This window comes from Mastigoproctus giganteus, chromosome 4 (genome assembly GCF_048544385.1).
Source record: "Mastigoproctus giganteus isolate SK-2022 chromosome 4, ASM4854438v1, whole genome shotgun sequence".
In the NCBI taxonomy this organism is placed as follows: domain Eukaryota; kingdom Metazoa; phylum Arthropoda; class Arachnida; order Uropygi; family Thelyphonidae; genus Mastigoproctus; species Mastigoproctus giganteus.
Genome location: NC_143578.1, coordinates 222,575,080 through 222,591,892, shown reverse-complemented (window position 1 = coordinate 222,591,892; position 16,813 = coordinate 222,575,080). Strand labels below are relative to the sequence as shown.

Here is a 16,813-nt window from a genome sequence, read left to right as displayed (position 1 = left end):
ATGCCTATTGTAGATATAAGATATCCTGTGTTACTTGATTAAAGACTATTAGGCAAGCAAAGGCAGAGTATGAGAAATCTTTGGCATACAATGCAAAGAAAAACAGCAAAGACTTCTTTACTTATGTAAACTCTAGTAGGAAGAGGATAAATCAGATTGGTCCACTTGACATCAATGGTTCGATTGTTGATGAAACTGCTGAGGTAGAGCTGACAAACAATGGGTATTTTGCATTCACACAATGAGGAGGTCTGTAAGGAAGTGGAGGCCAGAAGCTTATCAAACTCTGACAGGGAGCTAAATGTTTTTGAATCATCATCATCAGCCATTTTCAATGCACTGAAAGATGAAGACCTCTCCAGCAACTTTCCAGTTTCCTGTTTTGTGCAATGGCCATCCATTTACTACCCACGAACTTGTGAATTTCATCTGTCCATCTCCGTTGTTGTTCTGACTTTTCTTTTAGCAGCTCTTCAGTACCATTCTGTTATTTTCTTAGTCCAACTGTTATCATGTTGCCGAGCTATGTGTCCAGCCCAAGACCATTTCAGTTCTTTATTTTTGATAAAAATGTCCTTGGTGTTTGCTGCCTAATCCATGTGTTTTTCTTCTTATCTAACAGTCTGATTCCTAAAATTATTATTATTAGCCGTATGATGCAAGGAAGCCTTATGCTGCATCAGCAAAAAAAAAAAAAAAAAAAAAAATTTACAAGTTACCCTTGCGTGAGAGAGACAAGAAGTGAGAGAGACACATACTCACCAGAAGTGAGCCCCTGGGGGGGGGGGGGGTAAAATCTGTTCCATTCTTTGCTGTGTGGTTTTCAGCTTCTCTTCCATTCTTTTGGTGAGTGCCCAAGTTTCAATTCCATAAGTCATGGTGGGGAGTATACATTGGTTCATGATTTTACGTTTCAGACAAATTGGCAACTATCCATCCGACATTTATTCTTTTCTTGACATTCAGCCATTTATCATTATTATAGCTAACGACTTGTCCCAGATTAGTATGAGTCCACCTCTTCAAATACTGCTCCTTCAATGATTATATCCCTTTCTGTGGCATACTTGCTCATCATTACTTTTATTTTAGCCATATTCATTTTTAGTCTGAAATCCTTACTAACTCTGCATAACTGATTAAGATTTTCCTACAGCTTTGTCTAATATAATAAAGGAGGTAGCATTCTCATATATTTTCTTCTAAATCATAATGTATGGGGTGTCTCTGCCTTGTCTTTCCAGTGACCAAAACATTCCCTTATGTTTTTATGGAGTCAAATGCCAGGCATAATGGTGCTTTATATTCATTTGCTTTCTCCATTAGCTGTGATATTACATGAAGGTGATCTATAGTTGACAATCCTATCCTAAAGCCAGCTTGCTGTTTTGGTTGATTCTTGTCAAGTATTCTTTCTAATCTGATGGTAATGTGAACAACTTTTAGATGTGGGACAACAAGCTGATTGGTCTATAATCTCCAATTTATGATTTATCTTTTTTTTTATGCAGCAAAATTACGATTGCATTATTCTACTCTTTAGGTACCACGTCCTCCCTAACGTATTTTGTGAAGAGCCTTGCCAGTTTCTGTGTCATGTCTCTTCCTCCTAATTTTAACAACTCTACAGTAACTTCATTTAGTAATTTGTAATAACTGAGAGTAAACTGGAGGAGAAATTGTTGAAATTGAAGATAAGAAATGCATCTGGGGTGGATGGGATCTATCCAGTTATATTAAAGGAAGCAGCAAAGGAAGTAAGCAAACCCTTAGTCATAATTATGAATGTTTCCTTGGACTCAGCAGAGGTCCCCATGGACTGGAGATGTGCAAATGTGTCCCAAATTCACAAAGGTGGGAGGGGGAATCGAAGGGTGACACAAGTAATTACAGACGTGTTAGTCTAACTTCTGTTCCGTAGAAAATAATGGAGTCACTGGTTAAGGAAGTGATGCAGGATCATCTAGATTAAAGACTGAAGTATAGTTCAGACACAGCATGGGTTTGTTAAGGGGAAGTCTTGACTTCGCCTGAATTTGATTGGATACTATGATGTGGTCACAAAGGAACTGGATGCAAAAAATAATTTTGATATCATATATTTAGATTTTAGGAAAATGTTTGATACTGTGGCACATGGAAGACTACTGTACAAATTGACGCAGTATGGCATTAAGGGCAAGTTGCTACAATGGATAAAAGGATGGTTCAGTGGGAGAAGACAGAGTGGTTATCAGTGGACACTGACCTTCGCGGACTAATGTTATTAGTGGAGTCCCCCAAGGTTTGGTGTTGGGCCCATTGTTGTTTTCTGTATTTATCAATGATACTGATGTAGGTATGAGCGAAGAATGTCTAAGTTTGCACAGAATACGAAGGTTGTCATGGCTATTAATGACAGTAATGATAGTATGCTATTGCAACAGGATCTAGAAAAGTTTAGCAGATGGGCTCAGCAGTGGTAACTGAAGTTTAACATTGACAAATGTAAAGTACTGCATATGGATAGATATGAAGTTTTCTGAACAGTGCAGACAGGCTGCAAAAGTAGCTCATGGTGTGTTGTGAATGATATACAGGAATATTGCTAGCAGCGATAAGGGGGATGATTGCCCTCTTGTAGAAGGCAAACCTTGAGTATTGTATTTAGGTCTGGAGGTCTCATTTTAGGAAAGATGTAGAGTTGTTGGAACTAGAAGGGCAAAGAGATTGGTGAGTGGAACAAAGGGTTGAGTTACCGAGAAAGGGTTAAGTTCTGCAAATTGCAGCGTTTGGAGACTAGGCACCTGCAAGGTGATATAATCGAGAGTATAAGGCTTTCAATGGTTTGAGCAAGCTCAATGCTAATGAGATCCTTCCTCTTGCTGATATGCCTCACCTGAGGGGACATAAATTCAAATTGAGGAAAGACAATTTTAGAATAGATGGGTGGAAATTCACTTTTAGCCAGCAGGTGTTTAATAGTTGGAACAAACTTCCATCTGTTGTAGAGGGAGGTCAACAACTTAAATAAATTCAAGGCTATATAAGCTTGCTTTCTTGCATCATATGCATTTTCCAAATATTTAGTGAAATCAGTATGACATTAATTATAAAACTGTTAATGGCAGAAACAACTTTGTCAATTTTTTCCACTCTTACATATTTCAGGACTCTGAAATATGTAAGAGTGGAGCCAAAAAACATCTGGCAAATCCACCATACATATAGAAAAGTATAGTACAAATTTCACATTCACATTAACTGTACTGTGCAATGGTCGTTCCCTCAGCTACAGCACAACAACCTGGCAATTAGGCTACAGCAAAAATCGATGAAGACACTTTTCACAGATGAGCACAAGCATCACATCCTAAAGACTGATCGTCACAACGAGCTGGACAAGTAGGCTACAACAGAAACCAATGAAGAGACACTTTCACAGTGAGCACAAGCATCACATCCTAGAGATTGATCATTGCCGGTATTCTCCAAAAGACAAAGAGTCAATGAACAGCCATCTACCAGCAGCCAGAGAGCTCAACAGAAGTTACTCATATTAACCAGAAAAACCAAGCTAGAAGAAGGTGTTACTGCAGGATCAAATCCAAGAAAAACAACTAAGGCTTCTTGCCAACTGCAACAGCAGAAGTGGACACCCACCCATTAAGGAAACAGAGTACCAACAGTACTCCTGTCCACCTCTGCAAAGAAATTTCTCTGTTCCTATATAAAAAATAACATACTATTCCATGTAAAGAAGAGGGTACAGTCCACCAATTCATCCATTATTCAACGTTAACTCTTCCAATTGCAAAAGTATATTCCTTCTCACGAAAACCGAATTTGCAAAATTTTGAAAGGCAATAAAATTTTCCCTTGTTTTAATAAGTACTGGCTCAATCCCATCCATCAAACGAGTTACATCAACATTATTCAGCAAATCCAAACGCAAATCAGCATATTCCAAACAATTAAACACAACATGTTCCCGTGTTTCAGATCATCACACGTACAATTGCATCTTGCTACGATTCCAAGACTATTCAGTTAAGCAAAAAAATGATCTGTGACCTGTTAGTAAGAATGTACAACGTAGATTTGGTACTGTTTGTTTGTTTGTTGTTTGGTTTTTAGGAGCATTAGCATTAGGCCATATTGCTGCAGGATATGCAGTGGTCATTCCATGACCTTTCCGCATCCTCCGTATTTGGTGGTGACGGGGTCGAACCCCGGTCTAATCAAGAAGCGTGTGCTACGCACTGCTGCTCCTTCCCACCTGGCTACGGAGGCAGATTTGGTGCTAACCAGATTGGTTTAATATAATTCACACCGTTAACATAAAGGAAAAATTTGAATGTTATTCTACCTTTTTACAAATAATTTCATCTGTCTTGCCATTTTTGTAAAAGGAGTTCTCAAATCTTCTTGTTTTTGTTTCTCAAGTCATTTAAAGTGTTAATTTCGATGTCCAGAAACTTGAATTTTATACCTCCTCTCAAATAAAAGGATAGGCTTCTAAACACTAACTGCAAATCAAGAGGCATTTTGCCAGCTAACACTTGCAAAGTTCCTGCTCTGCAGGCTATAACCATTTTGAGTAACATAACTTGATGTATAGAATAGAGCTTTCTGGTGTTGCTTACTTTGATTGCATGGCCAACCCAGATTGATGCACCATATGTAACAATTGGCTAAGAAATGCAATCATAAATCAAATGGAGTGCTTTCCCCTTTGTTCCCCATACCACTTGCATTATTCTTGAGATCATTGCAATAAATTTCTTCACTTTCTTGAATATATAATTAATATGCAGGATAAAGTTCAAGCCACTAGCAATACATATTCCCCAGTATTTAATCATTAACACCTGCTGCAAGGAAATACCATTGAACCCTATGAGTGGAGGTCTACTAAAAGCCAATTTACCCTTCAACAACATGATTTTAGTTTTGGATGTAGAGATTGTCAGCGTATGTAAATTACGTTTGCATAATTCTTTCAATATGCAATGAGACCTCATTTCATGCTACTTTCCGATGTTTCCGTGCACAAGTATTACCATATCATCTGCATAAGCTATTGTGTGTGAGTGGTCAAATTCCCTCTTGAGCCAATCTCCCAAAACCAAGTTCCACATTGAAGGACCAAAGACAGATCCCTGAGGACAGCCTCGAGTCACATTATGCATAATTGATTCAAAATTCGACTTAACTGTTATTGTGCGATCCCTAAAGTAATCTTTAATTAAAGAGAAAATATTAAAAGAACATTTAGCCATGTGCAACATCATCAGTACACTGTCCCAACTAATGGAAGAAAGAGGCACCAGCAAAGTCTACAAAAATTCCCAAGGTATATTTATAATTTGATTTCCGAACATTGCGAACTAAAGAGCGAAGCGCATCCTCAGTACCTAAACCAGGAGTGAAACCATATTGTTTGTTAGAAACGCCAATATTATTTCTTTGGTAGATAGCAATCTCATGGCTAAAAGCTTCTCATAAACTTTACCAGGAAGCAACGCAATAGGTCTATATGAAGTAGGTGAATTGGTTGGCTTGGTTGGAGATTTTAGGATAATCTTGAGTAGTGCATCCTTACAAGGAAACGGAAATACACCATCTCTTAGACAGTTATTAAAAACTTGTAACAATTCATTTGAATAAAGATTAGAGAACTTTTTTATTATCTTTCCCTCCAGTAGGTCCATACCTGGACATTTGTTATTTTTAATGGACTTAACAATGGTGAGAAGTTCATCATGGGTGAAGGGCAATTCTTCAATGTCATTACCATATGACACATTCAGCACCTGCATACGACGATGTTATAGATTAACACATGGGTTATTAGCCATGTTATCATTACCTATAAGATGATTTAAGATTCAACTCGTGGAATCTTACCAACTACACGTCTCAGTGGTGCCTTGCCAATAGAATACATAACATCAGCAACTGCTCTGAATTTTCCAGTACAAATTTTATGAACCAATCCCCAAGGCCATTATTTTTTGCTGTTTTCAAAGTTTTCCAGCAGTCATATTTCTGTTTAGCGATAGCAAGGACATATTTATTACGAAGACTTTGACAGTCTTTCTTTAAACGAATAACTTCCAAGGCACTTTCCCTACGTTCGCAATTCTGAAATTGCTTCCTAGCCTTAGCCTGTTTTTTCAATAGAGTAAGCTCAGGTGTCCACCACTTAACTGATCTATGTTTTATCTGTTTCCGTTTCATAGCAGCTACACATGCATCATAGATATGTTTTTGCAAAAACCCCACATAGTTATCACCAGTCATGTCAGATAACTCTGAGATCGCAATCATTGCCCGCTGAAGACGTCTCTCAAAGTGCGAGATGTAAGGAGTGTGAGGAAATCAGGTTCAGGGGGGGGGGATGCAATCGAAGGATTTAAATTGAGGGGGTCCATCAAGCTCTCAGCTGCCCACATAAATGCCAGAACTTGCAAGTGAACATCATGCAACACATCGGCAACCCCCAAGACAGAATGCGCTGGTCCCAAAGGAACTAGTTGTTGTCGGTGAGGTGAGTCTGTTGTCAGGGAAATGGGGAACATATTGTGCAAAAAGGATAGGTGGAACAGGACCAGGGTATGTCTGCTGGGGACAAAGGCTGATGACGTTGTAGAGCAGATATCTTTTAAAGGCACAAAGGGTGATATTGTTGTACACATTGGCACTAACGACATTAAGAGTAGGAGACCGGTGGAATTATTTAACAAGTACAGGTCAATGTTAAAAAAAGAGCCGCGAGTTACGGTTGAATTTGAAAGTGTCTGCAATTCTGCCCAGACACGACGGGAGGAAGTATATGATGAGAGCCTTGTCAATCAATTCGGCCCTGGAGAGATTGTGCAAAGCTTAAGGGATAGAATTTTTTCAGCCTGGTCTGTGCTTGTTAACAGAAGAGACTGCTTTTACAGGGATAGGAGGCACTTAAATAGAAAGGGTGCAAGAATATTTGCTGATGCTATCGAGGCAGAGTTAGATGGTGTCAGAAAACTGCTAGCTTGAGGGGGATACAAGGACTAAAAGATTAACAGTAGCCACTGGAAGAGGTGAAAGTGATTCTTGCACTGCTTCTATTGAAATGCAATTGAGCAGCAGCCTGGAAAGCAAGGCAATGGGGATTTCCAGGACTACTGGGAGTCATAGTGCAACAAATAAATACATGGGCTGTGTTAGGGTAACTAAGAGTAGAAACAGGTGCATGTATGCCTGCATGTACACCAATGCTAGGAGTATAGTTAATAATTTGATGAGCTGGAAATGCTAGTCAAGACATCAAAGGCAAATACTGTTGGGATATCAGAGACGTGGTGTCACATAGACATAAGCAGTGCAGAACTGGAATTTGGGGAGTACAATGTATACAGAAAGGATAGACGGGGAGGAGGGGTTATGCAGTTAGTTAAGAAACAAAAAATCTAAGGAAGTGCATCCAATTGATGTTGATGGGCAATGCAATGTTGAGTCTGTTTGGTGTAACATAAGCACTGGGAAAAGAAAAATGAGAGTAGGTGTATGTTATAGGCCTAATGAAACTGATGAGTATAATGAGCAATTGTGCAGAGAGATAGAGTGGGCCAGTAAATCAGTAAACCAGAACTAATTAACATTAAAATAAAGGAGTTCTTTATTTTTCATTAATATTAATTATTATAATTAATACCACTCACATACTGCATGAAATTAATAATTTAGTTTATTAAAGCATGAGACTACAAGTAAGATTTGCGTGAACGGGTTAGTGCCACTGCACCATGTTTGTTTGTAGTGAACTGCCAAAGTAGATAATTGGCATTGTTTTAATTCTATCTCATATTGCGAATATTTTCACGAGTTGCCATTGTATTGAACAACCTCGAATAAGTAATGCGCCACCAATGGAGAAGACTAATGTTACTTATTCTTGGCAGATACCACCACCCAGATGGCACCATTTCAAGGCTCATTGGCCTCTCTTCGGTGGGCAGGTAGTTACCCTAGTGTTGCAATCGTGACAATCCAGTTTTGAAGTTTAACTTCATAACTGGCCAAAAAGTTAATAAACAGATATTCAGATCTCACATAAGTTAAAAAAGTTCTTCATTCCTTCTTGTAATACATTTATATTATCTATGCACCATGCTGCTCAAGCAACATCTAAGGAGCTCAACATCTGGGGTGAGTATGGGCTTGGCACACCCAGGGTCCTGAGCTGGATATCATCATTCTTCTCTTTCTTGGTGATTACTTTTTACCCCCCCCCCACCTCAGGTTAACTCAGGAATTTTTTTTGACAGGTGCAGCATAAGCTTCAGGCTTCTTTGCATCATATGAATAATAATAATAATAATAAAAAAATAGAGAAAATAGAGGTATCTATACAATTAAAGGCATGAGAAAATCATTACGATACTGAACAAGACCAAAGAGCAACTATCATTCCCGATTTCCTGCAGAAATCAAAAACCCTGACTGTCTCTCTCTGTTTCTCAATATAAACATTCTTTCCTTACAGCCTCTCACCCTAACAATTATTCTCTTCTGCTTCCTTATAATAATTTTGCAGTTCATTTCAACAAATATAAAAGCCCCAGGGCTGCTAACAAAAGCCCAGGACTTTAATGAGCCACTAGTAGAACTTTTCATCTAATGGAAAAGAATTGAAATAATAAATCAGCCCAGCCACAGGCACACAAACTTGTATGAGTTCCATCTGTGTATAACAACCCAAACCTGAGAAGATTCTATTATGTTAAAAAAAAAAAAAAAAGCTTTATTTTTATATGGAGAGAGGTATTCTTATTTATTTGTATCTTACTGTAACTGTAGAAATAAAATATAAACTATATTAAAGAGAAATCAGAAAGGAAAATTATATTAGTGCAAAAACCTAAAATTATACTGATGCAAAAATAGCAAAAAAAAAAAAAAATGTAATAAATATGTATAAAACTTGAGCAGTAACAGGAGTATGGTGAAAAAAATTTTCGAAACTCTACAATAAATCATAAATTTTGCCAGTAGTTTTTTGAAACACTACAATAAATCAAATTTTACCAGTAGTAGTGGCATGTGATGCAAGAAAGAAAGTGTATAAGCTTATGCAGGATCAGCCAAAAAAAAAAAAAAAAAAACACACCATTCCCTCCAAATGTCTGTCCAATTCCTCCTTAAATTTATTTAACCTATCAACTTCCACAACGACAGATGGAAGTTTGTTCCAGCAATTAACCACCCGCTGGCTAAAGGCAAATTTCTGCACATCTATTCTACATCTGTCTTTTCTTAATTTGAATTTATGCTCCCTTAGGTTCATAATCTGAACAAGTTGAAGAATCCCATCAGAATTCAGCATGCTCAACCCATTCAAGGCCTTATACACTTCAATCAGATCACTGCACAGGTGCCTAGTCTCCAGCCACTGCAATTTGCAGAACTTAAGCCTCTCTTGGTAAGGGGATCCCTTCATTCCCCTCACAAATCTTGTTGCCATTCTCTGTACACGCTCAAACAAATCTACATCCTTCCTAATATGAGGCCTCCAGACCTGTACGCAGTACTCAGGCCACCTGTACGTGGCCTGACCATTGCCTTATACAGAGAGACAATCACTTCCTTTGCCCTGGTAGCAAAATTCCTATATATCACTGACAAAACCCCATGACATGCCCTGGCAGCCTGTCTGCATTACTCAGAAAACTTCATATCTCACAATTACTCCCAGGTCTTTTTCATTTTCTACCACCTTAAGTGTAGTACCACACAGTTGGTACGTTTCTCTGGGGTTACTTCTACCCATATGCAGTACTTTGCATTTGTCAAGGTTAAACTTCAGTTGCTACTTCTTAGCCCATCTGCACAAATTATCTAGATCCTGTTGCAGTAGCACACTGCCATTAATGTCATTAACAATGCTGCCAATCTTTGTATCATCTGCAAACTTCGACAATAAGCCTGATATACCTTCATCAATATCATTGATAAATATACAAAACAACAGAGGACGCAACACCGAACCCTGTGGGACTCCACTAACATTAGTCCACAAAGAGCAGCACCCATGAATTACCACCCTGTCTTCTCCCACTCAACCATTCTTTTATCCATTGTAGCAACTTACCCTTAATACAATTCTGCTCCAATTTGTACAATAGTCTTCCATGCACAACAGTGTCAAAAGATTTCCTGAAATCCAAATATATGATATCAAAATTATTTTTTGCATCCAGTTCCTTTGTAACCACATCATTAGCATTAGCAGAGGCATTTGATGCAAGAAGGCAAGCTTATGCAGCATCAGCAAAAAAAAAAAAAAAAAAAAACCACTTCCACTTCAACCCTCTGTTCGTTCAAAATATCTGTCCAGCTGAACCTTAAACTTATTTAGGCTATCAACTTTCACGACAAGGAATGGAAGTCTGTTCCACCAACCAACCACCCACCCACTGGCTAAAGGCAAATTTCCGCATGTCTATCCTACATCTGTCTTTCCTCAATTTGAATTTATGCCCTCTCAGGTGACTATTCTGAGCGAGAGGAAGAATCCCATCAGCATTGAGCATGCTCAAACCATTCAAATCTTTATACACCTCTATCAGATCACCTCGCTGGGAGTCTCCAGACACTGTAATTTGCAAAACTTAAGCCTTTCTTCATAAGAGCACCCCTTTGTTCCATTCACTAATCTTGTTGCCCTTCTCTGTACTCGTTCCAGCAGCTCTACATCCTTCTTGAAATGAGGCCTCCAGACCTGTATACAGTACTCTAGGTGTGGCCTGACCATTGCCTTATACAAGGGAATAATCACCTCCTTATCCCTGCTAGAAAAATTCCTATATATCATTGACAATACACCATGAGCTACTCTTGCAGCCCGTCTGCACTGCTCAGAGAACTTTATATTTGCCTGCACAACCACCTCCAGGTCCCTTTCATTCTCTACAACTGTCAGTGTAGTACCACAGAGTTGATATGTTGCTCTGGGGTTGCTGTTTCCCATGTGTAGTACTTTACATTTGTCAATGTTAAACTTCATTTGCCACCTCTCAGCCCATCTACTCAACCTTTTCAGATCCTGTTGCAGCAGCATAGTGTCAGTAGTGTCCTTGACAACCCTGCCTACCTTTGTATCATCTGCAAACTTCGACATTAAGCTTGATATACCCTCATCAATATCATTTATGAATACAGAAAACAATGGACCCAACACTGAGCCCTGAGGGACTCCACTAATAACATTAGTCCACGACGAGCAGTGTCCATTGATTACCACTCTGTCTTCTCCCCCTCAGCCACCCTTATCCACAGCAGCAATTTGCTTCCAATGCCACACTGCTCCAATTTGTGCAGTAGTCTTCCATGTGCAACAGTATCAAAAGATCCAAGTATATAATATCAAAGTTATTCCCTGCATCCAGTTGCTTTGTGACTGCATCATAGTATCCAATCAAATTGGTCAGGCAAGACTTCCCCTTAACAAAACCATGCTGTGTCCGAGCTATAGCTGAAGTCTTGTCTAAATGATCCTGCAGTGCTTCTTTAACTAGTGCCTCCATTAATTTTCCTGGAACAGAAGTTAAACTCACAGGTCTATAATTGCTTGTGTCCTCCTTTGTGAATTTGGGTGACATTTGCACATCTCCAGTCTGTGGGTACCTCCCCTGAGTCCAAGGAAACTCTCATAATTATGGCTAAGGGTTTGCTTACTTCCTTTGCTGCCTCCTTTAATATAACTGGATAGATTCCATCCACCCCAGGTGCCTTTCTTGTGTTTATCTTCAACAATTTCTCCTCCACTTTACTCTCAGTTATTACAAGATTCTCTAGCTTACTGCTAGAGTTGAATACACCTCTGGCTTTCCCCCTCGCTAAATAACATATAATATCCTATCAAATTTATCAGACAAGACTTTCCCTTAACAAACCCACGCTGTGTCTGAATTATTGCTGCAGTCTTGTCTAGATGATCCTGCAATGCATCTTTAACCAGTGACTCCATTATTTTACCCGGAACAAAAGTTAACTAACTGGTCTGTAATTATTCGTGTCACCCTTCGATCCCCCTTTGTGAATTGGAAATACATTTGCACATCTCCAGTCTGTGGGGACCTCCCGAGTCCAAGGATGCTCTCATAATTATGGCTAAGGGTTTGCTTAGTTGCTTTGCCGCCTCCTTTAATATAACTGGATAGATCCCATCCACCCCAGGTGCCTTTCTTATGTTTAACTAAGAAAGTATGGCTTTACTTTCTTGGCAACATATATTAAAGATGAAACAACAAAAATCATTTTGAAAAGATGGTCTGGTTATTATATTAATTCAATACGTCCTACAGATCACCTTTAATTCCACAAAAACTGTGTATTGTAAATTTTACATACTTCTGATTAATAACTTCAGACCAGTGTTGAATATACATTTAACACTCATAATTTGACATTTTACGCAGGAAGGGAACTTTTTTCAGCTGGATGATTCCTCTTAGAACCATACTTGTACTCTAAATAAAGTAATGAACTAAGTAAACTTCTGAATTCTGAGACAAATTAAGTATTCTGTATGGGAAGAAAACAAATGAATAAAATAACAGAAACTGAGTTGTGCTTCTAAGGGCTTCAAACTGATAATAGAATACTTGTTTATTTTTGGCCTCTGGTGAATATAAATGAAGTTGGAAGAAATGTAGAAAAAAGTATAATAAGCAAACAAGCATTTCTTTGGTAACATGAAAACTTCAGTACTGTCCTTTTTGCAATTAAGTACATTGACTGTAATCATACTGCAACATAATTAACTGCCTTGTTTTGTAATGGCAATAAAATAATTGAATAAATAAATACTTTAACAAATTTAATCCATACCTAACTAATACAATTGAGAGAAAAATGGATAAAAGAAAAAAGGAACACATTAGACAAACTAAGGGAAAAAAAATTATAAACATAACATCACAATAACAAAAGTTGGAAAAGATAATGTAACACTGTAAGTATATAAGTTATGCAATCATAAAATGATAACAATATCACTGTCAATCACATTACCTTTCAACTGAGAGGGAACTAAATCAATGTAACTGTCATAATAACAATTAGCTAAATAAACAACAAAAAATTGCAGTATTTTGTGTTCATGAATGAAGTAGAAGAACCTAACTTCATGAATACACCAAAGTGAAAAACCAGCTAAATAACTCTTTACTTTTACTTGTAAAGTAATACATGTACTGTATTTATATTAAACAGTAATAATATATTTCTATTTAAATAATTTAGACCAACTTCTACCAAATTTAACAAAGTAATTTAACTGAAATTTTATTACCAGTGACACAAACTTACCAACTAAGCAGAATTTAGGATAAATATAAAATGGTTAGATTAAAAATTAGGCTACAGTTCAAACAAAAATAAACAATCTGTGAACCACAGAGTTTAAACTAACTGACTACATTATCTCTTCAAAACCTGAGCAATGAACTGGTAACATTCATTTTAAATACCTTATTTAAGACTGCACACATTTAAAATAAGTTACACAGAATATAAACATTATTTTTACCTACAGTCAACTTACATTCTCTGCTAGAAACTTAGTATTTGAAATCTACCAAATAATCAGTCAGTCTGTACTTTAAAAGCAAAAAGATTTTACCTCCTACTCAGTCCAACACAAAGTAAAAAAACATGTAATGGAACCGTTATCAGTATGTGTCTGGTGTGTGTGTGGGGGGGGGGGAGGGGAGAATGCGAAAAGCTTGTTTTTATCAGTGATTATGGACAAAGTCCAGAACAAGATTTGTGAATGTGATATTCCTATTTACACTTGAAGGTTTTGCTATAAAGACACAATGCGTTTCTTGTTGTAACTATTAGGTAAGATATTTTAGAAATGGAGAATGTTTATGCACAACTTGCAAAGGTAAGCTAATCTTTATAAACTGGGATTAGAAACTGGAAAATACTGGAGTTATAATTACTGAAAAAGTCTCAGAAAAATAAAAAAGCATTTTCTAAGTATCCAGGATTACACAACAAGTTTCCACATTATTTTAAACAATGACGGCTATAAATAAAATTAGTTTATTAATAGCAGTTTTTTGTTTGGAAGAGGAAGGAGGAACAGAAAAAAAAACAAAGGAATATGAAGAAAAATCTTAAGATTCCCTCAAATTAATTTAAGTAAACTACTCAAGTATTCATAAAGAAGAATAAAAAATCATTTTGAATTTGAAAAAGTATTATTTATCCATATTATATAGACAAATAATACTTTCTTCCCCTCGTTTTTACAATGATAATATATATAACTTTTGTATTTTGACTTAATTTACATACTTGATAACTGGGATGTTCCATATACCTTATGGTTTAATTCAAACTAATGTTTCTCTATCAACTATACCACTTTTTATAATTTTATTAATAGAAAAAAAAAAAAAGTCTCTTCATTTTTCTCTGGTTTGCTAAATAGCTCTATTTCCTCTCACTGAGAGAGAGAGAGAGAGAGAGAGAGAGAGAGAGTTTAAGTTCCACAGACAGCTCTACTGAGCTGTCTGTGGAACTTAAACAAAACAACATTCTATGATAAATTATTTTTTCAGCTTTTCTGTTAGCAAAATCATTAATATTAAACTTTGTATTATGAATAAGTCAGTGCTGAAATAAGTTTTGTGGAAATAACTTCAAACCCAAATTTTAAGAAACATTTTAAGAAACAAAATGAAATTCAGAATTTCATTTTGAATTTTAAAATGAAAATTTAGATTTCTCTTTTTCCAGACCATCAAATTCTTTAGGCCACAGAAAACCAACAGACAAAGGTTTTATATTTAACTTTATCCCCAACCACCTCTCTAATATAATACTTGCACATTTCTATACTGAGTTCCATAAAGTGACCAGACTTTTTCCTCAACAAAATTACAGATAAATTATGATAAAGAAGGCAGGGCTGTCTTTTTCATTATGGGCTGTTCTGAGGATGAAAAAATAGGAACCCAAAAAAACGTACAAACAGAATTGAATGATTTTATTAAAATAATAAAATTTTACAAACAAATTTTTAGACAGATTTCTGTGATAAATTTTCTTCAGTTTTTTCTGTTAGTAAAATCATTAACATAAAGTTTTTATTGCGAATAAGTTAGTGTTTGAATAAGTGTTGTGGAAATAATTTCAAAACCAAATTTATAGAAATGTTTTTCAATTTCATTCTGAATTTCTAAATGAAAATTTCAATTTAATGAAAGACCATTTTAATATGTTTGATATAATGTAGTGAGCTCAGAAGAGTACCTAGGAACTCTTTGCCTAGGAAAACCAAAAGACAGCTCTCGAGGAGGGGTTTGGTATATCAAAAAACCTGATAAATAAATCTGAAAGGGATACAAGTGTATTGAAAATGATAACAGCCAATTCTATAAAAAAATAAATAAAAAAATTAAAAGGAAAAATTAATAAAACTCAACATTTTCTGTATATTGCAATTTACAGGAAATACATTCATATCTAGTTATTTGGTTTTTGTTTTTTTTTTTTAAGGAGCATTAGCAACTGAGGCCATATTGCTCCAGGATATGCGGTGGTCATTCCCTGACCTTTCCGCATCCTCCGTATTTGGTGGTCACGGCTTGAACCCCGGTCTAATCAAGAAGCGTGTGCTACACACTCTGCTCCTGCCCACCTGGCTACGGAGGCAGCATGTAATGGACAGAGAAGAGAAGTGAAAATCCAGATGTACTCCTAAGAATTGAAGCTAGGTTTATGGGTGGGATGAATTTAGACTCTGCTATAACCTGTAGGAAAGATGAGATTCTTAAAGAAGAAATGGTAAATACTTGGCCTTCAAGGGGGGCTCATATGCAAACCAAATAATCCAGAAGTAATCAGTCAGTTATTGAGCCCTACAGGATTTGATTTCATTTTCAAATTTATAAAAAAAAAAAAGTCAAGTTTTCAAAAATTGGCATAGTAGTACAGGTAGTTCTTGACTTTAAGAGTTAATTTGTTCCTAGCGCACGCTCGTAGAGCGAAAACTCGTAAAGCTGGAATTTATTTCCAGTAGACAATGTTAAAAATAGGGGGTTATGTTCTGAACAATGAAATTAGTTAGCTAATTAGTTTATGTTTAAATAATGTTTGATTTATCCAAAGAAATGAAAACGTAGCCTGTAAAATCAAGCAAATTATAATAATAGAGAGATTATTTACGACTTCCAAATGTTAAAGAATGTTTATTCTTCATCATCATCGACTAAATGCACACTCGTTTATCACTCATTATTGGCTCGGCACTCATTGGTTTGTTGCACAAGGAGTTGTCTTCTTCAGAATGTTTCAAGAGGCATTTGTTTCCAAGATAATCTCTTTTAATTATAAATTTCTATTATTAAAAATTTTTTATCTTGCCGTTATTTCCAAGTTCTTGTAGGATCCACCCTTTCCTGGCCCTTTTGCCAAGAGGAGGGGGTACCACAAGGATCTGTCTTAAGTGTCATGCTTTTTGCCATTAAAATAAATTCTATTTCCGAACAACTTGTTGTTGTTATTTTGTTTTAGGAACATTAGCAACTAAGGCCATATTGCTCCAGGAGCTTCCAGATATTAACAGGAATATGCGGTAGTCATTCCCTGACCTTTCCGCATCCTCCGTATTTAGTGATGACGTCTGAACAACTTTCTCCAACTATAAGCAGTGCACTCTACGTCAACGACTTCAGCATATTTTCTCAATCATGCAATATGAGAGACAACTGCAACAAGCTATTGACCGTCTTAACTCTTGGGCCACGGCCAATGGTTTCAGGTTCTCACCAGA

At 36.7% G+C, this 16,813-nt stretch overlaps 1 protein-coding gene across 2 annotated transcripts in view; it reads right to left on the bottom strand.

Moving 5' to 3' along the window:
- Positions 1-16,813, bottom strand: part of LOC150087431 (serine/threonine-protein kinase Sgk2-like) — a 268,124-nt gene that overhangs the window by 233,862 nt on the left and 17,449 nt on the right. The window lies entirely within an intron of this gene.